At 41.0% G+C, this 27,933-nt stretch overlaps 1 long non-coding RNA gene across 2 annotated transcripts in view; it reads left to right on the top strand.

Moving 5' to 3' along the window:
* LOC136676988 (uncharacterized) overlaps nucleotides 1–19,777 on the top strand; it is a 40,165-nt gene extending 20,388 nt beyond the window's left edge. The window contains exons 4-5 of one of the 2 annotated variants that reach the window (XR_010796329.1): nucleotides 17,435–17,596; nucleotides 19,358–19,777. This is a non-coding gene — a long non-coding RNA (uncharacterized lncRNA). Of the gene's footprint in view, nucleotides 1–17,434; nucleotides 18,690–19,357 lie in introns of those variants that run through there. The other variant, XR_010796328.1, reaches the window with a different exon arrangement.
* The last annotated feature ends 8,156 nt before the right edge of the window (nucleotides 19,778–27,933 follow it).

Genomic DNA, 27,933 nt, shown 5'->3' with positions numbered 1-27,933 from the left:
ATCCGAAGAACAGAGGAACCGGCGACTAGCGGCGTGTAAGAATCGCCGACGGGGATAGGGGGTGACAATTTCGTATGCAATTGCCATTGTCACTCACAGACTCTCTGTGTCTGCGACTTTCATTTCGTCAAAGCAAGAGCTATTTCCAGTCGCAACAGTAGGTGGGTGGCTGGGGAGGGGTGTACCACAGTCTAGAGCCACGCGCCTAAGTGATTTCAAGGTTTCTGAGAGCATTCCTCTGTGTTAGCCATTAACAAAATGGACTCCTAAAATGCCATATATGATTTAACATATCCACAGATGAGAAGCAGATAGTAGGTTTCAACGGCAGAGTTGCAGATTTGAAGGGAGTTGACAGGCCACAGAGAGAGAAGCTGAGAGAATTTCTCTCTGTGCACCCCCCCCCCCTCCCCCAACATCCAACACCCACCCACAGACTCACATTCATACAGGGCATCTTTATTGCCCTTAGCTTATATAGCAACACAGGGTACATTGAGTGTTGCTAATGGATGTGGTTCATTTCTTCAGAATCATACATTTAAGCAAGACACACACTGTCTTTTTCATCTGTAGCATAAAGATGAATACCACAAGCAGTATTTTGAAGTTTTTCCCTGCACATTGTAAAAGAAGCAAAAACCCACTGACTTGCTACACTCCTAAAACAGAACTCATTGTGCAGATGATAAAACATCTGTTTGGCTTCTGTTAGAAATCTTTTAATAAATATTTTGTTGCTTTCTGTGTCGCTAAAACACTGTCTGAATTTTCCCAGAATCCTATTTCTTAAATTTGGCTCATAATTACTAGCATATCGACATGAAGCCACAAAGAAACTGCATTCTCATTTGCTGTCAATCATCAAATCAAGTTTTATCTGCGTCCAAAAATCCCGTTCTGTAATGGGAAAAGCAGCATCAAATTCTTGATCGCCCTCAGCGTACGAGAAACCTCAGCGAGAGAGGCACTGTGCCAGGCTAGCTGTGCTAGACTGCTAATTGATTGCTTCTTGCTAACAAGGATGTAATGTATTCTATTGTGTTTCCCCCTATGTTAATGAGGTCCAAAAAAGAACACACTATTTCTTTTTCTTCTTTTTGCCCACCTTGCAGCCCCCCCTTTCTCTCTTCATTTCTTTCCCTCTCTCTTTCTCTCTGTTTTACACACACACACACACACACACACACACACACACAGATTTGATGTGAAGATGCTATGACAGGCACTCTTTCTCTGTGCAGCTGGCATGGAGGATGCAGTAGGGGTACGGTAATGGGATCATGGGAGAGTGTCCTATATGCCTCTTTTTCTCTCTCTTTTCCTTGCTCTCACACGCCCACGCACACACACATAGCCACCCCAAGTCCCCCCTCAAAAACATGCTCCCCCTAATGAGGGGTGGCGGGACAATGGCACCATTGTTACCCCCTTGTTTTGAAACCCTGGGCCTGAGAACAATCGCTGTTTACCCAAGCAGTGGCGAGGGCCCCTTGGCCCCGGACGTTAATTAATTGGAGGAGCCTCTGATTGAGTCTGCATCGGGCACCCTCCGTTACAAAGACCGCCATTCAGAGCCCCTGGGCCACGAGGAGAAGGAGCACTCTCACGGCAAAAACGCACGCCTCTCCTTGTTTTCTCTCCCTCCCTTTCTTCCTTCCTTTCCGGATCGGCCTCCTCTTCTCTCTCTTTTTCTTTTTTCCCCTCTCACTAACTCCTCTCCCCATTCCTCCTTTTTTCTCTGTATTTGTAGCCCCCCCCAATCCTCCCCCTATCTGCATCCTCATTGCCTATGCAAGTGAGAACCCGCCCTCTGTTTCGTTTGCACACCTGCCAAGCTGCCCATACCCTGAATGACAAACTGACTGTAGGGGATGTAATATAAAAGATTGGCAAATGTAAAAACAAACTGTCAGGAACGAATAAACAACAACAACAATTTTTTTTAGGAAAAATGAAACAATGAAATGTAACTAACATGACAATGTAGCATAATGCAATGATGGAATACAACAATAGAAATATATCTACCTTGTGCTACATGAAAGACTTTCTAGCACATGGTGTTCAGATTGTTCTAGACTGTTCTAGAAGAGCCAAGAAAGATTTGTAATTCATATTACATTAGAAAAAAGGAAATAAGATAAAAAATGGCGCTTAGAAATCCTGGCGTGTATTTAGCACTGCAGATTTGTATTCGTGAATTTCCACACCCACAATCTGCCCCCCCCCCCCCCCCCCCCCGAAAGTCGCCCAATCGGCCAGCAGCAGTATGCAAAACGGCTTCATGAATATGCTTAATTAGGTGGGGCTGGTGTAATTCTTCTGGGACTTATGGGATGTGACATTTGTAGGGCAGAGGCATAGAACAGCGTAAGCAAGAGTGACAAATACATTATCCTTTTCTCCACGTTATAACATTTTACGGGTCTATCGGAATATGTTTGCGCATACGCCGTCCTCCACCCACACCTATACTATTTACATATTTGCATGGTACTGAATTTCCCATACTCGCACGAACCTCAGGGTATGATGGGCATATGGAATTATTCATACACACAATTCCAACACTGAACTAAACATGTGGAGACATCTCAGAGGGGATAAAAAGACTTTTCAGAGAGCTTTTCATGTGTAATGAGAGTTTTGCAAGCTACATTTATTTTTGCTTTGGAAATAGCTTCTCGAGGCCGTTGGATATGGAAATCAAAATCACAGATTTGAACAGTAAGCTAGTCTCAAGGCTGATGACTTATTGAATTATTGGAACAAAAAAAGCCTTAAATATGATTGTAGTCACACACACTTGGAAAAAAAATAAAATAAATCAGCAAAGCAAAATGCACACAAAGCACTGATTTGAGGCTCAAGGGTGTATTTTTTGGTTTGCAATACTAAGTGCAGTATGAAGTAATTATGTTTAACGAAACAGTATTTAGCGAAAGCGTATCATACCTGAAGCTGTTAGCTCTGTCAGTGCTGACAAAGCTCTGGTCTTTGAGCGGAAAACTCTTATTTAATGCAGTCATTCATTAACATTTTTGAAACGTAATGAAACCACTGCCAGTCCTCACTGTAGATTTCATTCCCTATGCGTACCGTCAAAGACACAAATGCTACAGATATGGAAATGCAGGGGGAGGGGGGGAATTATAAATGCCAATGACTAAAATCATGCTTCGTACAGAATCTAAGCATTTACTGTTCAAATCAAAAAGAATGACAGTGCCTACACATACATGTAAGCTACCTTTACATAATGTATACATTATCATACGTTTTAGCCACACATACAGATGCATGCACTAAGGAAGCTCTTATCTGTGAGTGGGCCTAACTTCTTTGAAAGGGGAGGTTTGGGAACCCTATAATGCGCTTCAGCTCTGAATCCTCTCTCAAAATCAGCACCCTATAATCCCTTACATTGTGTTGCATGCAAAAGAGATCTACCGTATCCATGTGGCAGAGGTGGTCGATATACATACATATATATATATATATATATATATAAATATATATGCACATACTGAGGGAAGCCTGTATATGTTTAAATCCTCTGACAGTCCAGTGCAGATGTAATAACATTTTTAATACACTGAAATACACTGAAAATGAATTTTTCACTCATATTTGTAACCATGTACACACCTGCATGTGCCTTATTAACTAAAATTATCTGTGTGTGTGTGTGTGTGTGTATGTGTATAAAATAGTCCACTAGTTTCCAAAGCTAGGGTTTAAACATTCAACAAAGTTGAAAAGAAGATGGACTCATAGCAACCGTGCAAGCCTTGGTAGAGTAACATTAGATAAACATGACGTTCAAAATGATGTTTTAGCTCAGTTTCTCTTCAGCATACCCTTGTGACAAGACGCTGTGGGTCTGAAAGAATATGTAGCGTTCAGGAAGCCTTAGTTCAGTTCAGGAAATGGACAAAAATATCTATTAATCAAACAATAAGCAGTTGGAGTCCAGTGGTATTGAAAGTGTTTGGAAATACTTGGCTTGGGAGAAGCAGGAAATGTTACCAACGTCTAAGACCAATTGTAGTGTGTCAGAGAAACTGAGATCCTAACAAAAAGGAATGGGCAGTGTAGCAAAGGGAATGGTTTGACACAGACATTTAAACATTTGCTATGATTGAAATTGCTCTGTATAAATAATTCCTGCCTTTTCCCACCTATGCTGAGAAATGTATCGATCCCCCGTAATGACTGTTTTGACTGGAGGTAATTGAGAGGTGGCCTCTGACTTCTGGACAATATGGCACACATCCACTGCCACTTTTTTCCACCGACATGTATTTATTACATATGCATACTTTCACACACATAGACATTCTTAAAAAAAAAATCCCTGAATATATAAATACGTATTTGTATAGATATACATATACCGACATTCATGCATACACACAAGCATGCTCTTCATGCTCCTACCTTACATTTCTTCCCCCTTCCCCCACTCTCTATTGCGCATACACATGCGCACGCGTACACGCAAACCTCACCCACACACGCACGCACACACACACGCACACATATGGTGCATGGTAAGGTGTAGCTCATACAACCCAGGAAATTAACTTGACATTTTATGGAGACCAGAAGAGGGGCCAAAAAAAAAAAAAAAGAAAAAGAAATAGGAGGAGGGGGAAAAAAAGAGCAGCCATGGCGCAGATAGCATAAAGCTGCTCCTGAGTCGGCTGGGGCTTTTTGCGGATCTGCAATGCAGACGGGTGCTGGGGTGGCCACGGAAAATGAGCTTTTCCGTTTTTTTTTTTTTACCCACCTTCCTCTGGAGACGATGCCTCTCTCTCTCTCTCTCTCTCTCTCTCTCTCTCTCTCTCTCTCTCACTCTCTTTCCCTTGACGAATACTTCCCTTCTATTTTCATATCCAATTCGGCCTGTCCCATTGGCAGGGGGTTCCGCTTGATGTGAGGTTAACGAAATGATAGAGATGACGGGTACGGGACAAAATCTCACCTCAGTTTAAGCTCCCAATTAGAACGAAACGCAGAGATGACACAGGGACGAATAAGGGAGGGACTGAATTTGGGGAAGAGCCAACGCTGCCTCGCAGGCACCATTTATTTCATATATATGCATGCACATGGGGTGGAGTGACTGAAGCATTTCCTTATTGTCTCTGTACTTGCTCATTAACAGTTACGCATTTTTAAATTCATGCTAAATATATATTCACTGAGATGTATTTGTTTTAATTCTGTAATGTTTAAAGCCTGAAATTTTAGGGTTGTGTATAAATGAATGGTTATGTGAGTATAACACTGTAATTACATCCGTTATTCAGGTACTCCTATGAACCTAATATGTAAATTATATTTTTGAGATGGAGGAGATGTCTAATGATATGAAATAATATTGTAAATTTAACCCTGGACCCTTTGAAACAAGAACCTTAACCTAAGAAACAAAAAACAAATACTTTTACAATTTTGTTTTCAAGAATGGAATAAGTTCTAATAAGAGATAATAGCAATGTAAGTGTCCAGGTTCTTCTCCTAGCGGAACCCAGTCTAAAAATATAGCTAAAAACCAGACATACAAAATAAAACATTGTCTGATAGAGGTGTGAGTTTGGCTCAGTGTTTCTTTAGGATTGTTTCTCTGTGCTTTCATTTGCTCATTCCACAATGAGGCTTAACAGCGTTTCTGAGGTTTGCGATTTCAGTCCGAATGACCACATTCAAATACAGCCACAGCTAAGAAGCATGAATTAATTTATCATCTTTACCCCTCCCCTTCTCTCTCTCTCTCTTTCTCTCTTTCTCACACACACACACACACACACACGTGTCTGTCTGGAACATCTCGGTGGCTCAATCCTGCTCTATTAGACATGCAGGAATGTTAACATCATTATGCATTATTGTAAGTGTCTGTCTATGCTTTCACACCCCAGCCCCCTCTTTCTTGCATTATATTTTGTCTGAGGAGAGGCCCAGATGAGTGCGTGTGTGTGTGTGTGTGTGTGTGTGTGTGTGTGTGTGTGTGTGTGTGTGCATACGTGTGCCCCCCACACATCACAAATGTAGCATTGTGCCTTCTGTCTGGAGAAGGGCATTATTTTAACAGGCTTTCATGTGCTGCCGCACACAAATCACTGATCTTTCTGGATATGGAAGAAGTCTCAAACACATACAAAAACACACACTGTCTCTCTCTCTCACACACACACACACACAGAGGTAAAAAAAAAACTTCATAGCCGTTACACCACAAATACGTGTACCTAATTTTTTCTAAAACATGATTGCAACAGCATTTGTTATTTCTTCCACGTGGCACAACATTCTAAAATTACCTCACTTGTGTTTAACTATTAGTAAAACTATACCTTCATAAAAAACCCAATCTAATTCAAGTACCATCACGGGTCTGATTTTTATACTGTTCATCAGGAAGGGGGGTCGTGAGGTCTAGAACTGCTTATTTAGAATGATCATCATGCTTGAAAAAGTCATACTTCACATACAAATGTTGGCATGCTTTTTTTCTACATGACAATAGATCTATGACAATAGATTTGGGTAAAAAAAAAAGGTGTGTTAAAAACAAAATAAAAAAAATAAATAAACAAAACGAAAAATCAAAGGAAAAAAAACAACAACAAACAAACCATATCATTTGATAGAATCATGGTTGTTGCTATAATAACATTTTAAATCTTATTTGACAAAAGCTGTTCTTAAAAAGTTCTAGAATTTTATTTGGACTTGTAAATGAATATCTGTTTTTCTGAAATTCTGGAAAGAAATAGAAAATGGAGGAAAAGGTTACGTGAGATGATTACAAAATGTGATTCTCAGGTGCCACGGCTTTTGCATGGTCTTAGGCAAAGACAACCTCAGCCAGAGAGGGGGATATTAACATGCTAGTGGCTCATATCGCAAGAGGTGGGAGGGTTCGATGCAAAGCAGCTGAAATTAACATGACCTCTTAGGGTCTTTCAACATCATCGCCAGCATATAGAGGCAGGTATATATAAAAGCACAGCGGTGATGGAAATGGCTGTTTTGCAAAAGGCAAACAGTGAACCCCTTCGCCATGTGCCTCCCTTGTCCTCCTTGTCTTCCTCAGCCTCACCACCTCCACTCTTTCCTTCTAGCTGCTGGCGATTTGCATATATTTGCATGCATTTTGCTATGCGCATAGCCTTTGTTCTTGGTGTAAAATGATGATGCGGGTTAAACTCCCACTGCATGGCATTGTTACACACCACACAGAATGATGCTACTTGGATATTTAATAAATGCAACATTGCTCTATCATCTTTAATTATAGATCTCACTTAAATCTTGCTTTTTTTTCAGGACAGGGAATAAATTGAAACATGAATGAGGATCAAATGCTGATTAGTAAAAGAGTGTTTTTGAAGAATGTTCCTAAAATAGCCAAGGTGGGGGAAGTACACTGTGTGCGAGCTCTGGAGCAGGACGGAGACATGCATGTAATGCGAAATTATTCACTGAATATGAAAAATTGATATTACCAATGAAATCTGAATCATTTATATTAAACACCATAAGACAAGTATGGCTAGGTTTTCACCATATTATAATCATTCTTTCGAAATGCTAATTGCAGCATCTCAATAAGATGTAGTGTAGGCACATTTAGCTTTTTACAGTCGTTGGAATATACGGCGTGTAAACCAAAGCTCTCCGCTGGTTGGGGTGTGGGCAGGCATGTGGCACGCTGGAATCTATTGTCCTCATGGGCGCTTTTCCTGCACCCATGGCTCACTGTAATCACGCAAGCACAGGCGTGGGTATTCATTAGCTCCTCGGGGCTAACACTAATCACACCCCAGTGTGGTGCATGCAGGGAAGGATCTGTGCAATATGCATAAAAGCAGCCAAGGCTGAGGCTGCATTTGGACCACAGATGCTTGATGATAGCAAGCTGATAGCATGCATGCTAGTGCTAGTGAAGTGAATTTGGGAAATGCGCATGCAAGGGATGTGAGTGCTCCTAATAGGAGGGATTTCAGCTGATTGGAAAAAGCCAAATCAAACAGTTGTGTGTGTGCTAATGTATTATATTCCCAACTAGATTGAACAGAATACTGACACTTGTACAAATACATAATAATTATACTCAGTACAACCCTATACTCAATTACAGTCTTTTATTAAATGCAAGGATTTTTTTTCTTGCCTTGAAGCTGAATGTATATACGTTATAAAATATTGCTTGGTTTGCAAAAGAATGCATTTGAACAGTGTTACATCATAAAAATCCTATTAAAACAAGAGCTGACCTCTACTCTATAAACATAACCCAGTCTACAGGCTGCAGGCAGGAGGGCTTGTGGTTTTCAAAGCTTGAGTGAACTCTACATTCTCTCTTTAATTGGCCTTTAAAAGCACATGTCCAACTAGCAGTGTTAGTAATTAACATCAAGTATCTGTTGAGATGACTTCTCCAACCGAACCACAAGCTTTTTAAGTCATCCAGTCATATACAAGGTTACACTGAATATAATGTTGCATTCAATCACACAGTCATGAAAGCAAAGCGAAGTTAACTTCATTGACTGCGTCCTTTTGATACACACAGAGACATTGTGTCAGACACAATCACAGCTTGCATTTTCAGTATAAATGTAAATTTCCTTGCATTGCATGTTTAAGTGTAAACATAGTTCAGATTCTGAACCCTACATGGTGTCTTCCACGAAAGTAGGATAAAAACACAATTGTTAATAGCAATGTGTTCAGTTGTTTTTAGATTCAAGAGCAGGTATAGTTTTAAATGTAGCACGCATAGTAAGTTATTGTGTTGATTCAAATTGTAGACCTCTAATATAAATATTGGCTTTTAATGTTGATGTTTTTAAAAGTGAACGTGAATAGCGGGTTTTTACCAGGAGAGTTTGTGTTCTATAGGCCCAATGGTAAGCCAGGCATCAACGTGACATTTCTTCAACAATATTACTCGTTTATTACTTAGTTTTCATCTCACGTGGTATGTTTTATATGCTAAAAGATGATTGAAATAAGCAATGCCATAACCGTAGAGTTCCTAAGATCGTTAAAAAATTATGTAATTACAAGGCCCGGGTTACTTACATAATAAACCTAAGGACCCTGTCAACTTGTGGGAAGGGCTTTCAAGCTGCAGGTGAGGGGCAGAGGAGTGAGTGGAGATACAGATGGAGACTGCTTGCATATTCCTGGTCGCAAGAACTGAATAAAAGCAAAGTTGGAGGGTTATATCTAAGCCAGTTTTAATGGATTTTTTTTATCATACTTATACATATATATATATATATATATATATATATGTGTGTGTGTGTGTGTGTGTGTGTGTGTGTGTGTGTGTGTATGCACTAAATAGTGTTCATATAGTTTTTTGCCTTCTCCTAGTTTTGAGAATAGGGCAGTTATAGTACAGTAGAATGACAAAAATCCCCTACATGAGTCCATTTACAAAGGACTCCTTATTACAGTGTGTTGGCTTGTTTTTTTTTTTCTTTTTCTTTTTTTTTTTTTTGTTTATTGAACTCACCTTATGCCGGTTTTATTGGAAGATAAAGTAGCCAGGTCCATTTTGCTTCCTCTCTCTTCTTGTGGTAAGTTATGGTCATATTTCCCAGCTCCTGTAATATAAGGGAAAAATAGACTTCATAAATATTTTGCATTTCAAAGCTGTAGCCTAACATATCTGGTTTGGGATGATCCTTATAGGTTTTTACAACTGATGAAGGAAAAACTGAGAAAGTAAAACACTCCATGGTGCAGCACGCATTCTGAATTTATACAGCTCTAAGTTTGAAGTTCGGAAGCTGAAATAACTATTTCAATTTAAAATATGCTACATATGTATGGAGCAATGTCTGCTATAGTGGCGTGACTGTCACCTCTAAACATCTCCTTGGCTCCTGAGCTCTACAGCTGTGCATTTTCCAGAATCATCCACCAAAACCAAAATACACATGTACACAGTCTATACTGTACTCTTAAATGCATGTTACGTCTTATATTTGTCAATAAATCTGGTTCAGTGTTGTACATAAAAGTCAAATGTGTATAGTAATTTTACAAAACGAATATTGCTTTATAGCTTTTAATTTCCTTTATAGTCCCCACAAACATACTAACATATCTGATTTACCAAAGAATTGTTGTTGAGACAACCTGTCACTGAAAGGGTCTACAGGGAACTGATAATGGTTCTGCTATGGCATTGCTTTTAATCTTTATATCATTTCTGTATTTTGTTAAGGAAGTATGTTTTTGGCAAGATACTGTAACTCAAAATAGTAACTTGAGTAAGTGATTAAAAAAAGGCTCATGCATTACAAGTAAATACACAAAAAAACCCACATATGTTCTTAGAGTCTGTCATAGCCAGAGGACATTTGGTTTAATATTATTTGTAGAAATTGTTTTTTTTTCCCACAATTGAAATTATTGCAAATTGCAGTTCTTAATAATAGTTTACATTTGCATAATTGACTTCCTTAGTAGTATCTTCCAAATGTAAAAATGCACCATTCAAAGCCACTGTATATCTTTTTATGCTTGTCTGCACTGGATGCTTTTATCTTGAAACAGGCTCAAAAATAGTGCAGGCTATGTCTGTCTGGTAGCATTCTCCTAGCAGATGTCAAAGGAAGAATGACAGATGTCAGGTTTTATTAAGCCTCTGTGCTAGGCTAGGCACTGGTTAAACTTGCTGGGTTCTCCTGGACAGTGGACACTGGTCTGACACAAAGTCATTTTGGCTTTTTAAGCGCATATTTGGTGTATTTGTTTGTTTGTGTTTTTCATGTTTAAAAAAAAAAAAGACTATAGCTATTTTGATGCTTATAGCTCCATAAAATTGCCTATATGTTTATTTTAACATTGTCCACCAGCAAGAATACAGACGTTTGTTTTTTTTTAAAGAAAGCATTAGTGGTTACAGACTAGATTAAGCTTTTATTCTGAAAGGTGTGGTTCTCAATAATAAAAGGTCACAGGTAGTAGTTGTTAAGAATAGCTTTAATTAAATAGTATTAAATTATAACAAAACATCACTTTAATTTTTAAGAGTGACAAAATTGATGGATTCCGTTTTCTGCACTGTTTTATAAGGAGATACTGACAGTAGAACAGCTGTTTACTAATAAAACCCCAAATAAATTGAAGGGTTTTACACAATGACGTCAAACACAGCCCAGAGAGAGTCTGGCACCATTGTTTACACTGGACCATGGCTATATACACAGTAGCGGTCCCCACATTAGTTACAACAGGTATGGTGCACTTCCTCTCTCATGACATATTTCCTGTCCCTGTTTATAATTGGATGATGCTGAGCCCCAGTTTCTGGGGGGGAAAAAAAATCAGTGACAGTTCCACTCCAAACTGATGAGGGGAAGAGCATTGGTACCGAATCAGCTAAGCAGGTTCGCATGTTTGTCTAGCCTGCAGGATCTGTTTTTCTGGGCAAAAGCAAGCTCCCTTTTTTATGCTCATGGTGTTGGCAGGCTGAGACCACCCATCCCCCCCCACACGGTTCCACAGCCAGGGTGTCTCGAGTTATTGCATCTCCCTGCCAGCAGCCCAGCCCTGACAATCAGCGGTTACTGGGTTGTATGAGGGGCGACTGGTCTAGCATGGAACCAGGTATGATTCCCCCACTGACAGTCTGCATCTCGTCTGCTGGATGAAAAACGAGAGCCCCCCCACCCCACACACACACACACACACACACACACACATTGGTGCCCAAAGCACACAAAAGCAGTGCATGGATCATGACCAGATACAAACAAAAGCACTTAGTGACTATTTCATACACCCACGCAAAACATAGTTGAGTAATCACACACAAATCTCTGGGGTGGGGTGGGGGGGGGGTTGTGTACCAGCTGGACAATGAGAATGAGTCGTGTGTATGCCAAAGCATTGGACAAAGAAATATACTTTGCATATCTCCAAAATACTATAGAGCTATACGTTATAACATTTTTACCATGCATTAAAAATATTTAGAATATTTAGCAAGAAGATTTCATATATATAAAATACTGTAAATATTGTTTGATGGAAAGGATAAGCACATGCACTGGATAAGGAAATAAATCCTGGATCACAGTGATGGAACAGAAACCCAAATTATAGCCCTGTATGATTTTGGCCGTTCCGCAGAACACAACACAGACCGGCCTACATTATACTGATGTGAGTTCTATTCAGAAAGCGTGAAAATAATTGTGGCGAGTGGTGTGTATGATTATGTGTCTGGTTGGTTCCCCTTTGGCCACCCTCCATGCCCTGCCGTCTTATTTCCGTGATGTGCCAAGTGCAGGAGACCCCCTCATCTGCCTTTATTAGCCACTGACAGGCCTGGCCTAACACATGCAGGAATTTAATTACACTCTTCTCATCTCTGTGTCTGGGGGGTTCCACACATAAGGTGTGTGAGAGTGAGCGTGTGTGGGTGTGTGAGGCAGGGAGTTTCGCAGCACACTTTCACACTAATTAACACTATTCAGACTTTCTGGAAGTGTGACCACAAAATGTGGTCATGAGGATATTTATACGCGTGCATGCCGACCCCCACAGCTAACCAGAGGGTGCATTTGTAGATAAACGTGCAATTGTACAAACACATGTGTTGCAAACATAAAGGGCTTCTCAGGGGATGCATATACACTGTTGCTCTTACACTAAACAGATTGTAGCAGCAAATGGTGTGCTATAGTTCTACCAGGGAACGACCCTTCCAGTGCTGCCATTACTATCTAAACCATTCAGTTATTAATCATAAGACTTCACTCACCAAACACATATGCAAGTTTAATAGTCTTGATAGTAAACCACAGAGGTGTAAGCCTCTGTATATGTTCTTACAGTTGAAGGATTTAAGGGGTTAACATCATTCCTGATCACCCCTGCAGCAACCTCAGCTATCAAAAGCCTAGCTCTGTCGAAAGGGGAATAACACTAGCCCATTCAGGCCAGATAGCATGTACTGGAGCTGTCCACCCAATGTGTCCATGCCTCGCTGCCACTTCCACATGTTAGACCTTGTCTTCTCCAAAGCTCCCTTCAGTGCTGAATTTAGAGGCCTCCAAAGAAGCCCATTACGGCATGACTGTAGGTGTGGGTGTCAGTGGTAAAACCACGCAGTGCACAATCCAGGAAGGGAAGCAGAAAATGAAGCCCCTGCTTTGTCTGCACTTCCCTGCTCTTATTCACCCATGGCAATTACCTGGGAGAGCTACAATAGTGCCTGCCCTTGGTCTTTACATCACTATGCATAGGAGATGCATGCCTATTTTTTTCCCTTTTTTGCTTCCTTTCTGCCACCTAATTCCACTTAGAAATGCTCTTGTTGCATCCATGGGCTGTACTGTTGAATGGCATCATATGCTTGCCCAAATGGAATATAAATGTGTGTGTGAATCTGGATGCTGTGGGTGGGTATATATGGGGGAGATGTTTGAGCTAAGCTTTAGGGCTCATTTCCTTCAAAGTTGCCACAGCAGTGCCATGAGGCTCTGGGAGATGAAAGTGAGATGCAAATGGTGCTAGGGCTCAACATTTCCCCCTTCTTCTAAGTAGCCACCTTTTGAAATAATTAAGATAGTATAGTGGATGTGAGTGTGTGTACCTAGCCACTGGAACGCATCACATTGCAGGGCTGGTCTCAAAGCCCGAATATATAGGGAGGGCTGCGTCCAGAAGGGCATCCGGCGTGATGGGGCCAGCGGTGGGTGGGTGGAGGTGGTGGGGTAGATCGAGTGGCTTCTCTGCTTCAGATGCCCCAAGTCTGATAGGAAGTGCCACAGCAGCACTGGGTTTTACCCTTTAACTTAAATGCCACATTGGCAACCCACCTACAAAGCTTTAGCCTGTAAATAAAGATTGCTAACCCCTCAAAAGATAATCCTAACCTAGGCCTTGACTTAGTCCTAAAACTACATATCTTGTGTATTTAGTTTAATATTGATTACTAAATTATTCAAAATAGTCATCAAATAGGGTTTTGAGAATTTGTTAATAAAATTACAAGAAGTGTAAAAGGTACATTTGGAGGTCAGTTGACTAAGTCCCTTCTGTCCTCTTCAAGAATCAGTCCGTGTCAATAAAACACCTAGCATTCTCTAGCAAAAAAACATTATCTATTAGTGATGCTGGCATGCCATCGTCATCTTTAGCATAAGTCAGATTAGAGCCGCGTGGATTTGAATATAGATGTAATGGCTTACCCAGGTCCTAGCCACAGGCCAGGGCTCGGCACAGGATGAATAAATATTCATTCCGAATTTCCAGAGATCGCACAGTGCCATAGAAGAATACAGAGCTGAGATAAAACGCATTGGATTCCACCCTGTGTTAGAGGATGGCGCGGGTGTTGCAGAGGATAAGGTGCGGCTGCTGCTTGCCATGAGCCATTCGCATATGTAGCTGACAGTAATGGAGGGGAGGGACAGTCTGTGCATGCAAATGAGTCGCTCGGCATGCACGGCATTATGCGATGGCAGCTAATTTTGTAATTGAAACGCGAGGCCGCGCCAGCGGACATTTTAAGTCTACCCTCTTCCCAGTGCTCACCACAGCCTAAGCCCTTTAAGATGGTGGTACCTTGAAGGAAGCAGTGCTGCTGCACTAAGACAACCCCAGCCTTCTCCTCTGCCCCAGATCACGGGCAGATCGAGGGGCACCCTCAGCCTACCCTTATCTCAACCATCAATTTTTAATCCCTCCATCCTTCTAATAAGGATATTACGTGGGCAGCTCTGGGTACCCCTGCACCCCCACCTCAGCCGTGCTGCATATATGCATGAGGCGGCTTTCATGAAATCTGCATAAAAGCCAGTGATTCTAATGTAAGCGCAGTGACATGAAGCGCTTGCGGTTTCCAGCGTATGATGTGACAGGTGCAGGCCCTTAAATCATTTAATTGTGGCTCCATGCGTTTGCATACTGCGCCCATTCACAGACCAGCATAAAGCCAGTGTGTACCACATTCAACCGTATTTTCAAAGCTCAAATCTGCTCATGTTAATTCTGATCCACCTAAATTTACCACTCAGTGTAAACTGGCTTTTGATGAGGTTGAATTTTGAAGCAGTGAAATAATACAAATTAATTTTTGAGACCCACAACTTGACGTATGATAAATTCTTACAAATAACATTCATAAAAAAGGGGGCACATATTTGAATGATTCTCACTATACCTCACTAATGCGCCAGAATAGGTTACCTTTTATGAACCACCCTACACTATGCTGCTGGTTATTTGTAATTAATACGGCTAAATAATTCATCGGCATGAAATGTATTATGTAGACTCTTTCATCTGACAGCTTTTGAAGGGTATTTCAATGCAATTATAGTAATTTATTTATAACATGAATGCATTTGCATAATCTGAATTCAGCAGACTGCAGCAGAATTCAGATGGACAGTCAGCCAGGCGGTTCCATTTGAGCACAATAAAACCATCAACACATTCACACAGCGTAAACACTCTGGGAGGTATTTGTATTCCAGAGCAGCGTTCTGAAACACATGTGAGGACATGGCTGCAAACATATATATTAATAAGTAGTGTTGTGTAATAATAAGGGACAATATTGAGGCTTGAACAGCACTAAATCAAAAAAAAGCACTAAACATATTGAGTATTTTGCAAGGTTTGCTCACCTCATTATGTGCTGAGTTTAACTACTTTATCGTATTCTAAGAGGTATTTTCAGTGAATGTAATTAATGCTAATACTGAGAAACAATATATTAGATTTGTCAAAGGGGTAAGTTTCGATTTTTCATTCATGTAATACATTAAAGACATTTTCTATCGGTTCTTTTTTTTTATTAAATAAATACAGCACTGTATTCTGCAATATCAGAGACTGTCCAATTAAAAGGGACATAAAGTATTTAAAAGAACATCAGAAAGAAGTTACTACATTTGTAGTAAAATAAGAAAAAAATCCTATACTTTGAAATATATATAAATCAAGCTCTACCCACTTTTAATTTAAAAGAAGAAATGTATATGTTTGTGTTCATGCTCCCATTGTGAGAAAATATCATCTAACATCATGGGTCTAAAAGGTTATGTAGTTGTAAATGTTATTTAGAAAAGGAAATTACAAAAAGAAAAGCTGGAAATCAAACAAAAAAATATGTTGGTGACCCTAGGGAATCTAGGCATCAGCATCATTGATTGTATGTACTGCATATCACATCTCTGTTTGGCCTATGTCTATATTCAGCAGTGTTACACAGTGTCATTTCTTTAAACAAGTTAACAATTTAGAATAATATTATGCTGCTGTCCTTATAAAACTGTGCTTTATATCTTTCCTGGGTACAGAACTGCTGCCAGCGTTTCTCTACAATATGCTTTGAGACTTGGTGAGCATCGCATCAAATGTAAAAATGCTTTGCATCATCCTGAGTGTGATGAATTGAGATTTGACCGAAGGGACATGGAGTACTGGGGCGTTGTGTAACACACGTTGAGGGGGCGAGTGACACACAGTTATACGCATGCGTGCTCTCCTTCTCTCTCTCACACACGTGCATGCACAATCTCACACTCATTTGGCACAGACTCATTCATAGAGAATCACGAACTAACTGATATATACACTCTCATGTACACAAATGTGTATATACACGCACATACACACATACATACACTTCCACACACAGCCAGCATGCACACGGTGAGCTCACCTCCTGTTGCCACAGCGACACCAACCAATGGGAGAAGCAAAGTACATGTGACAAGGACCTGAGAAAAAGGGGGGGGGGCGGAGTTATACACAGCTTCTAGCAGCATTCTGCTTGTTTAAGATGTCTACTCCAGACCACCCTACCACTTAGCCTGGAAACTTGTACCACTGAACAGCTGCCTAGTCGATTCAGAACTGATAAACCCTCACTATAAGTCAGTATTACTACATTTCATGTGTACAAATGTTTTCAGACAGACGTTACCTAGATCAAAGCCACTGAAACGCATTGCAAATATATTTACAATGATATATCCCTGTCTCTAACACCAGTAAATGATAGGAATCATTATTTATAAGCTTTTCTTTTGCTTTCTTTACTCAAAGGTTAAAAGCAAAAAGGCCCCTAAACAGGCCACACACGCCATAAAGAACACATCACTGTCAGAATTGTTACCTTTATCTCATTGCAATGAAGAAATTCTCTTAAAATCCTCTTCATTCAGAATCTAATCACCAAAAGTCATATATCTATTTTTATGTCCTTGAATGAGTTTCTATAAAAATAACACATTGCATGTATTTTCAGACAGATATCTCTTGAACGGTCCCATTGTAGTATGTTAATACTGAGAGGGTCCATGTGAAACTGATTTTTACTATTTAAAATGTTCAAAATGCTGACAATTAGTATTCTTCTAAATGCTGATTACAGGATAGTGGAGACTTCCAGGGAATCAAAGCCAGAACAACAGCCCAGACCGGAGGCCTCGCAGCTGAGGGAAGTGGAGTAGTCCAAAATATGAAGATTGCTCACCCAATGAATACTGATAAGCTGCCTCGGTCGCCATGGTTATACCACTCAGCCAATCAAAAGGCAGGAATTTTTCCCTGCACTGTAAATGTGCACAACACACACACGTACAATCATGCAAACCTTTCACACAGGATAGCCTATCAGGTGAATATTCATACGCTTGCCAACCGGCCTGAGCTTTGTAAGCCACATATATAACAGGCATATATTCACATCAGATGTGCACCAGAGAGACCGAGAATGAGAAGATGGCAATCTTTATCTCATTTCTCGCCTTTAAAAAAAAAAATTCAGGGCAAACCCAGTGAAATTAAATCTCTTCCGAATCTTATATGACAGCCATGAAAAGCACCTGGCATGGGTAGATCCTCATAAACCTGAACTGAAATTCCAGCATGCATTTTTTTTTTTTGGCTGAGGAACATTTTACACCAGCAACTATTCTACACCGGCCACATACTGTCTTTGCGGAATGCTGATATCCTTGAGAAACGTGACCCATTTCTATCACTCAAAGCATGTGGCACTGCAATAATGAAAGACTACTTCAAATATGATTTGCAGAGATTCCAGACCACTCACAACCTTTCTTGCAGTACATCCCTGCATTAAATTGCAGTGGTGACATTTTGAATAGATTGAGTGACTTTCTCACCCCTGTGCCTACAAGGCTTGCTTTGAATGGGCAAAATGAAGGACCAGCCTACATATGCTTTGAGAGTCAAAATGATAATAATATAAAAAATATCTATATAAAATAAATATAAAATAAGCCTAGAAGAGATGGTTGCAGATAAGACTAAATGGGAATAAAAGGAACCAACGTTTGACTGGTAATACAAATAAATACCTGCGGAATATTTCCTAACTAGTTCCGGTCTGAAATACTACGTGTTAAAAGCAGACAAATGTGCTGTTTTGAATTAAAATGAAATATAATAATGAAAATAAAACAAGAAAGAAAGAAAGGCCAGCAGCATCGTCCATCTACACTTCTTCACATCACAAGTGCAACACAACGAGGAAATTTAGCTCCACCACTTAACTCGGTTCAAGTTCTTAACACGACGGTGACATGTGGAGTCCTGAAAACAATGAAGACCATTCAGAAGCCTGTTGGAGGAGAATTTCACTGGACAGTGAATCGGGCTTATTCACTGTTAGGCTGTACTCTGATTCCCCCCCCCCCCCCTCCCCCGCATTACCCCCCTCGCGGAAGCATTGGCTAATGGCGCGATACTGATGGCTTCGACTGAATAAGGGACACTTGGGTTTATCTCGTGTGGGACAAAGAAGATGACTAAGTTACTTTATTTATTTATATATTTATTTATTTAAAGCCTATAGCCTAAAGCCTGATACTTGGGTATCAGTTATATCTGTTTGTAGCCTACTATTATTAATAACAATGGGAAGAATTCTGACGCAGTTAAAGCTATTAATAATAACGGTCCTTTTTTTGTAACACTATACAGGGGTTCTTTACGTCACAATATGGTTCCTTAAACACAACACGTCTTCCTATTGGTTTATCGCCCCTTGTTTATTTTTCCTGGTTCTATAATCACATGCTTTATTTAAGTGTACTCGGAAGAACGTGTTTTAATGTATAATAATAATAATAATAATAATAATAATAATATATTTATATAAATGCTATGAAGAGGACATTAACGGTAGTGTGGTTGCTGTTTTATAAACAGAACATAAAACGAGAAATAAATGACGTAAAAATGCTTCTGTTATTTATGACGTTTTTCTAACCCCCGCGAAATTTGTCTTATTTTCCTGATGAGATGTACTTCTCCTTTTTTTCTTTAGGCCTATTAACCGCAGTCTTCCCTGTGAACAAGGCTGGTGTGAATTCGTTGCTGGCTTGAGCAGATTATATTTTAAGCGCCTTGCAGTTGTGATAATGTAAGCTATATGAAAGGGCGTCATGGCCAAATAAAGGGAAATAAAAGCCGGCCAGAAAAAAAAATCTCACACTTCTCAAGTTCAAATACAAATGCGAGCACAATGGTGGGTGATGTCATCTTTTCAGCAAAGCCTGCTTTAGTCTACGGCTTCCCAAAAAGAACAATTAAATACACCACTTTAATAAAGAATTAGAAAAAAAGAAAGAAAGAAACACACACACACCCTTGTGTGAGGTATACGCTGTCTACCAGGGCCCTGTAGCAGCGCCGGCTCGATTCGAGCCCATGTGCGCGTCATGCTGCTGCTCTGTGGGTCAAGTCTCTTCTCTCCTAAAGTGATGCAGATGAGTCTGGTGCACTTGACGTCTTTCTATGACCTGTGTCGCCCCCCCACCCTCCCCCATCCTCCTCCCCCAAACGTCCCACGTCCCCCACCCCACCCCCGACCCCTCCAGCTCTGTCTGTCACACTCGCGCTGGCCTATGGCGCTGAGCGTGGGAACGGCAGCGGCCGCGCGTTCACAGCTCCTGCGCTCCGTTTAACGGAATCCATTAAAGGAGGAGCGAGTCCCCCCACACCACCCCAAAAAAAAAAACCGTCTCTCTCTCTCACACACACACACACACACCACACACACACTTTGTCAGCCCTGTATATGTCCTAATTATTTGTGTGCAGGGTACAAGCGGCATGGCCTGGACCATAGACGAGCTGAACTGAAATGAAGGGATGAGGTGGGTGGGGGGTCGGGGTGAGGGGGGGGTGGGGTGGAGCAGGCGCGCACGTGGCTCAGTTTCAGATGAGTTAAGCTTTTTTTTCTTTTGATAGTTTAAATAAACAATCATTTAAAAGCACAGACTTGTGCAAAAGTTTCAGCACTGGTGGTCAATGACGTTTTGTTGATTTTCTTATTAAAATGAGTTAGCACAGGGTCCAGATTTTTAACTATAAATTGCTATTTTGAGTGCGCAAATTCTATAAACATACACATAAATAAATACGTTTATGATGTGCTAAAACGTCATACAAGCCCTATTTTAAGCGATATGCTTTCCCCATAACAGCAGCTGTGCTATTTGCAGGATGTGTTAAGTCAGAAAGGTAATATAATATTTGAGCTGAGGCACCCAAACTTTGTTTAGGTTACTACTGTATGTAAAATAAAACAAATATAAAATAAAAATAAATAAATAATTAAAAAAACCGTGCTGAGGGTAAAGTTTGCTAATTTAGTTGTGCAATGTGTGTATGTATTGTGTCATGAGCTAATCTGCCTATACAACATAACTCACATTTCACTATGCCACACTTTTCGGTCGTATCAATCACATATAGTTTTTTTCTCTTTCTTTCTTTCTTTCTTTCTTTCTTTCTTTCTTTCTTTCTTTCTTTCTTTCTTTCAAAACGTCATTACGTTGTGGAACATCCAATGGATCCGATGAGCCTGGAGGCAGTTTTTACTTTCGGTTATCTAGCTTTATGACGGCCATCACACTCATACAGCTAGATAACCAAAGATAACAACTCGCTTCCAAATCCGCGCCAGTAATCCAGTCGGACCCTCCAGTTTCTTGCCTTGTCATTGGGCAAAATCCACATGGCCGAGCCGTGTAACTGGAACCAGTCAGGGAACTCCTTAATTAGCAACTTGTCCAGCGCTGTCCTCCTTGATTAAAAAAAAAAAAGAAACAGGCTACAGCCTACGCCCGGCTAAGTATGTCGAGTTTCTTCAAAAATGCGCAACATTACAAAAAAAAAAAACCTCGTAATTCCTTAGTCAACGGTTAAGCCATAAAACAATATCAGAGTTGAAGTTGAGGTGCAGTCCTCCCTTATGCGCGCGCGCACGCATACACACACACTCGCGCTCGCACGCACGCACAATCATACACACTCACGCACGCGCAGGCCTTCATTAGCATTGCAGATTGGCCCCCAGTCTCACAGTCTCACAAAAGGCTCCTCTGGTGCTGTTAGCCAGCGGTAGAGATCCCACAGCGGTGAGGTTACTAGGAAGACATCCCTGTCCCACATTGAAATGCTTTAATAATTGTGATTTGGAGATAAAAAAAACAAAAAACAAGAACAGTCGACAGTGGAAGTAGCGTCTATAGTGTTAGCCCAAAGATTGCTGGAAAGCTGAGATGGGAAGAAGAGGGTGATGAAGAGAAGAGAGATTCCGCCGCGCTACCTCTGCTAGCTGTGTGTGTGTGTGTGTGTGTGTGTGTGAGAGAGAGAGAGAGAGAGAGAGAGAGAGAGAGAGAGAGAGAGAGAGAGAGACACAGAGAAAGGGGAGGAAACAGAAAGCCATCTCAGGGAGAGAGAGAGGGAGTGAGTGAGAAAGAGAAGAAGAGAAAGGAGGAGGGTATTGGTGGTGGTGATATGGGGTGGTGGGGGGAGTGGGGGGGTTCTAACGGCGACCAAAAAACGTGGACCAACCGCGAACAGGTCAAAGGTCTCGGACCGCTGGGGAGCGTTCAAGCTAATGATGATGTCGACGAAGACGAGGCTGCTAAGCTCGAGTTGCCTTTTTTCCCGCCATCACCACGCGCGCCGGTGCTGTACAGGCATGTTATTGGTCGTGATGTAGGTTTAATAAAAAACCCCGGAACAATCACCAGAGATGATTAGCCGGTTAGTCGGCGCTGAGGGAAGAGTGATGCAGAGGAACAGCGCTTTATGTGGCGTGGCGATTTTGTGTTTATTTCTAAAAATTCTGAAGACGTTTCTGAGGAAAATGGAGGCACGCTAATGTCTGCTCGCAGGTTTTCTAGAGGGGGGGGGGTGCTTCAGTGTGAAGAGGTGCCATCTTTTGTTTATTTTTTTTAAATCTGAAGACATATCTGTGGAAAATGGAAGTACGCCAATGAATGCTAGTAGGTTTCCTGAGGGAAAAATAGGGCTGTGATGTGAGATAGGGTGGTGTACTGGAGCCCGGCCTGGTCGTCGTGATTCACAGCTGTGAATGAGGCTATGCATGTGCTCTGATGGTGAAACAATACTCCCTAAAGTGGTTCTTCAAGGGTTCTGTTGTAAAGGCATTGGTTCTATACAAGACCAAGAACACTTAAGGGACATTTATTTATTTATTTTGTATTTTTTGCCTGTGTGAATAGTTTATATCTTTTGGGAAACCTGGACATTATTCATTAAAGGAGCAACAAGGACTTCAAATGTTTAGTTTTGGGGGATATATATTCATCGTTTCTATGTGTGTAATAGGCTTGTATAGAATCTACATGTGATTGTAAGTGTGTGTGTGTGTGTGGGGGGGGGGTCCTGGAAAGGGGGAGACATTCTAAAGGTGGAAAAGCAATAAATATATTCCTTCATCACTTGTGTCCTCAATTCATTTTCCTTTCAGAGTTGGTCTGAAATTACCTGAATGCCTATCACACGTTCTGATTGGAGGCCTTCACTGAACATTGTGCTACAGTAGCAAGAGGCTTTAATTTTTAAGCTATTTGTGCCATTATCCTCATCTCAAACATATCCCCTGAAGCATTTAGCTAGATTAATTTTGCAGTGTCCACACAGTCAGTGTCAGATCTGAAGTAGGCTAACATAACTGCCATCAATTTCCCACTCTCGACCCTGCAAAGATAGCCTATAATTTCAGTGCCCTAATTTTACTTGCCCACTACTCATTTTTCTGGAGGGAAAAAGCCAAAATAGATTTAATTAGTTAGTTGATGTGATGGATCTGTGACTGAATTGGCTCATGTGAGAGTGATAAAAAAGGGAGCCTCCATTACACTTACAGGCTGAATCACTAGGCCCTGCAGCTCAGTCACATTCAGGTTTGACAGAAGCCTCCATCTGGCAGAACCAGCCAATAGTTCATAGGTTCAAGTTCAATAAGCCCTGGACTTGTTTCAATTAACTGTTTATCTGTAAATAATAATAATATTAATAAAAAAACACGGACTTATGCTAGCCACCAATGTTGCACATATACGGCTTGTGTGATATTTTTATGCTAATGTTTTAATGTGACATAGAAGAGTTCTGTGCATATTAGCATGAACACAGTAGAGTCAAAAATGATCTTGATATATATGATCCACCTTAGGAGACACTCACTACTCTGACGGGGCTACACCCCAATGCAGCAGGACAGTATCGCAAATACTGAGCACAATGGCCAGAAGGCCTGCTTAAAGCTGAATGGATGGTCGTGCTGACTTTGACATGGTCTTGACATTGACCCTCAACACAGTATTCAATATTCAAAATGCATATCTCTGTAATTACTCAGTAATTAGACAAAGTAGGAACAGTAGGCCTGACGTGCCTAATAAAGCGAAATCAAAATAGCCCCAATCATAGCCACATGAGGATATTTTTGAAAGGAAGTGACAGTGCAGGCTCATTTATAATAACTAAGAACTAGAGGTAGCCCACAGATCACTATCACCTCCACCGTGGGTGTCTACAGGTACCTTTCTATATAAAGAACATATTCCTAGATCCAAAGATGGATATCACACTTAGGACCATTTTGTGGACATGGATTAAGCCTAGAATTGGACAAAACTCCAAATGCAAAATGGTTTGGTAGAAAACTGGCCCATAGACAGCAGCGTTACTACAAGTACTCCACTGATCAACTCTGCGTACAGAAGCAAGCTTTAAAAAGTGCAGTGTACCAAGTTTCTAAATAAAGCCCAGCTGAAATCTGACGGCCTCAACCAGGAGGAAAACCGGCCAACGGCGTCTTCCCGTGTACTCACGTTCGTTTTATGTTTAGCTATTTTTCATCCAGACAGGTTTCACGTCGGTCTCGGTGATTAACCGCGCATGATTTTCCCACAGCGCGCGCGTGATTTCCGTTCATTCCGTTTAAAGTTTGCCGCTGCAGATCAGCTCCGGTTTGGGCTTCGCGCGCGCGAGGAAGCGCAGAGTGAAGAGGAGAGAGCGAATAAACGAGAGAGAGGGAGAGAGAGAGAGAAAGAGAGAGGAGGGGTCGAGAAGTTTCCCATAACCTATTTGTCTACAGTGCCGAATGGAAAAAGTGCACTGAGGCGCTGAGAGGGTCGACGTGATTTTTTTTCTTTTTTTTTTTTCTTTTTTTTTTTGGGTGGTTGGGGGGTGTCTATGGGGTGGACCTCTCTCTCTCTCTCTCTTTCTCTCTCTCTCTCTCTGAAAGAGAAAGGACGTGCTCTGAAATTCAAACAAGTTGGCCAGTTCTTTTGTTGGCCTTGAACTGAGGAGCCATTGTCGGTGTATTGGCGTGGCTGAACCCCCCCGGTATCCAAACCGGGTTACGGACCGACTGACTGCGGTAATGAATTTGCTTCGAGCTTTTCTCCCCAAACACGATGTGACTGACGGAACGCATTTGCCGTATTTAACACGGAGAGAACATTATTAGTAACAGAGGGGAAAAGACATGGGATCAAGACAAGGGCCTCTCTCTGTGAGGCGCACGAGTTAAAACAAAGTTTCGGCAAAGCAATACCGAGAAATCTAATTCTCACAGAATCTATTAAGAGTGTTCAGGTGTACACACACACACACACACACACACACGAGCTTTTACTAGTAGTAAGTGTTCATTTGCTAACCAGTAGAACCAGTAGTGTGTTAATAAATGCTCATTAATGTACTTCCTTGCAGACGTTTGCAGAAGAATGAATTTTCCAAATTAAAATAATCTACAGGGATCCAAATAAATGTTAGTGGGTCATTTTCATTTATTTACTGAGTTTACAAATTGTAAAAAAAAAGTATACAAAAAAAACTAAATTAAAGTTTTATTTTTGAATGTTCAGAATGTTCACTTAACAATTTTAAAAAATGCAAATTTTATGTCCTACAGAGATTTGTAGCTTCAAGTTCAACTTCAAGTTTTTTTTAATTGTTTTAATTAATTTATTTTAAAAGGAAATTAATTATTAAAGTTTTGTGGTTAATGGGCGTCGCCGTCTGTCTCTGTATTTTTAATCGTTTGTTTAAACCCTCCGTTATTGCACTGAGACAGGCTCCCCTTCGCACTCCAGGTCACGTCCAGTGACGTAGGCGGGCTGATCCGCCGCGCGCAGCCATATTTAAATACATCAAGGCAAATTAGCGCATCAAATATGCAAATCCTGCTTTTTTCCGGAGGAGCCTCTACATCCGCTCTGTAGCCCTGCGTTTGCAGCGCCATTCCGCGCGCTTGGAGCTTTTGCCGCGTCCGCTGCGAAGCGCTGAGGAAGAAGAAGAAGAGGAGGAGGAAAAAGAGAAAGAGAGAGGGGGAGAGGAAGCGGCTGGGCTGCGTGTACATAAAGAGCCGCTCGGCCACTCTCCCTGCTCCCAGCACAGCATGCTAGTTTTAATACTGATGCATATGTAAAAGGTAGATTTGCATCTCTTTTGCATATTCGCGTTGCCTGCGTTCCCGTTGTATTCCTGCTGTCTGTTGTTTGTTTATTTATTAATTTATTTATTTATATATGTATGTGTGTATTCAGGAGCCATGGGCGAGCGGTATAGGTAGCTATACGGGGTTTTCTTTTGTTTCTGTATTGAAGTGATCTGTACGTTGAAACCTATAATATGTTAATGGAAAATTATTTGGTTTAATGCAGTAGAATATTTAATAATTATTCAAATGCTGAGTCTACGAACAAAGCCGGTTAGTCAAACAAAAGAAGAGCGATACACCAACATTTTAAGATGCCCTAAACACACACACACACGTTGCCACATTATTCAAAAACGTGTACAATTTTTCAGTATACGAGTATAGTAATGACAGGGAGGTGTGATAAGGGGTAAATAATAAACCATTAAAAATACATTTTCATAGCAGATGACGCCTACTCTACTCCAGCAGAGCGATATAGACGTGTAACCTCAGTATAAGAATAAGCCCAACAGGGATATGATTTGGTCGTGATTTCTTCAAATCACTGAGAAATCCTTACGTAATCAGAGAGCCAGCCATAGTCTGAAATCATTAGCTCTCATTAACAGACACATTAGTGAGTGTTGTAAAACTCACCCTCACAGCCTTCAGTGAATGTCCGAGTGCTCTCTCATCCGTGGCACCGCACATTTCCACAACTTTTTCCTCCTCTTCTTCGGCGCAGTCACGGTCATCCCTCCCTCCTAGAGTTCCTCTCTTCTCAGTTCTTCACCTCTTCATTCTTTGCTTTGCTCACGTGTGTTCTTCAAAAAAACTCTCAGCACTTTTCTTGCGCTTTCCCAGCGCTGCTGCTGCCGCCCTTAAGCGCGAGCGCAGCTCTGTGTCCGCGGTGTAGACTGAATTTGCCCCGCGCGCTACTTCTGCACCCCCCCTCCGCCCCCCAGCAGCAGGGCACCACCGTCGCCATTACCATAGTCATGCATATTCACAGAGCAATTAGAATACGGAGGCTAACTTTCGATTTAAACAATAACAAACAATGCTCTCGTGAAGATAACGACGCGACGTTTGTAGAATACAGTGCACTGTTTCCACCTCTGTTTATTGCACCTTGACTTCATCCGTTAAGGTTTAATTCCTGAGTGTTCCTTCTCACGTGTTTCTTTTTTTTAACCATATTTAAAATGTACAGTTTTTGACTGTTATATTTATTATCTATTGCTAAATCACAAAAGCTAGGAAAGTTGACCTTTCGAAAAGATCCAGAAATGTAACGAGTTTGAAGTCGTTTATTAACATCAGCCCAATGTTTTTAGTTGCCCACCACGGCTGTGTCTTCATTATTCATGACCGTGGTACTCTCTCTGGTGTGGTGTGATGTCTCTGCAGCCTTTAGCCCTGAATGAACTTATTTGGAATTAAGCATCCAGTTGTCCACAAAAGTCGAGGTCCAGAGAGTTTTAATAAGAATGTGCCTTCATCTTAAAACCACAGACCGTAATGTCGAGAGGAGAACGAACTCCTACAAGGTTCTCGTCGTCGGGAGACATTAAGATTCCCACACAGCAGAGGGAGAAATGGACATCGTTTTTCATTATCGGGATAATTTCGTTTTCAGGAAATGTGTATCATATCAAATATGAAACAAACCGCTGTAGTGGAGCTCTGTTAAGAGGCTGATGTCAATCTGAAGGAGTGAGGGATTTTCACACTAGATGTCAGGATGATTAAGCTAGTTAAACAAATAGATGGCGGCATCGTGCAATTTTATGTAGTGTGTGTGTGTGTGTGTGCGCGCGTGTGCGTATGCATGCACGGTTTCATCATCTCAATATTTCAGGTTAGCTATAAGGCTACAAACCCATTTTTTCATTCCTCTTTTCAGCCTTATTGTTTTTACAAACACAACCACTGTCGGGAATCTGCCTCGGCACGTCATGGTGGAATTTTAAAAAGCTGAGATTTAAGAATAATTAATCACATATATAATCAGCTAAGTTGACTAATTGCAAATATATATAACCCTCGTAATTTTTGACATGTGTATGTCGTCTTTGTGTAAATCAGTGTTTTCTTTTAAACAACTAAACAATGATTGAGTATCTGTGGAAAAAATGGTACATTTA

This window comes from Hoplias malabaricus, chromosome X2, assembly GCF_029633855.1.
Source record: "Hoplias malabaricus isolate fHopMal1 chromosome X2, fHopMal1.hap1, whole genome shotgun sequence".
Taxonomy (NCBI): Eukaryota; Metazoa; Chordata; class Actinopteri; order Characiformes; family Erythrinidae; genus Hoplias; species Hoplias malabaricus.
The sequence above is the reverse complement of the archived record's forward strand: the minus strand, read 5'-3'. Positions and strand labels throughout refer to the sequence as shown.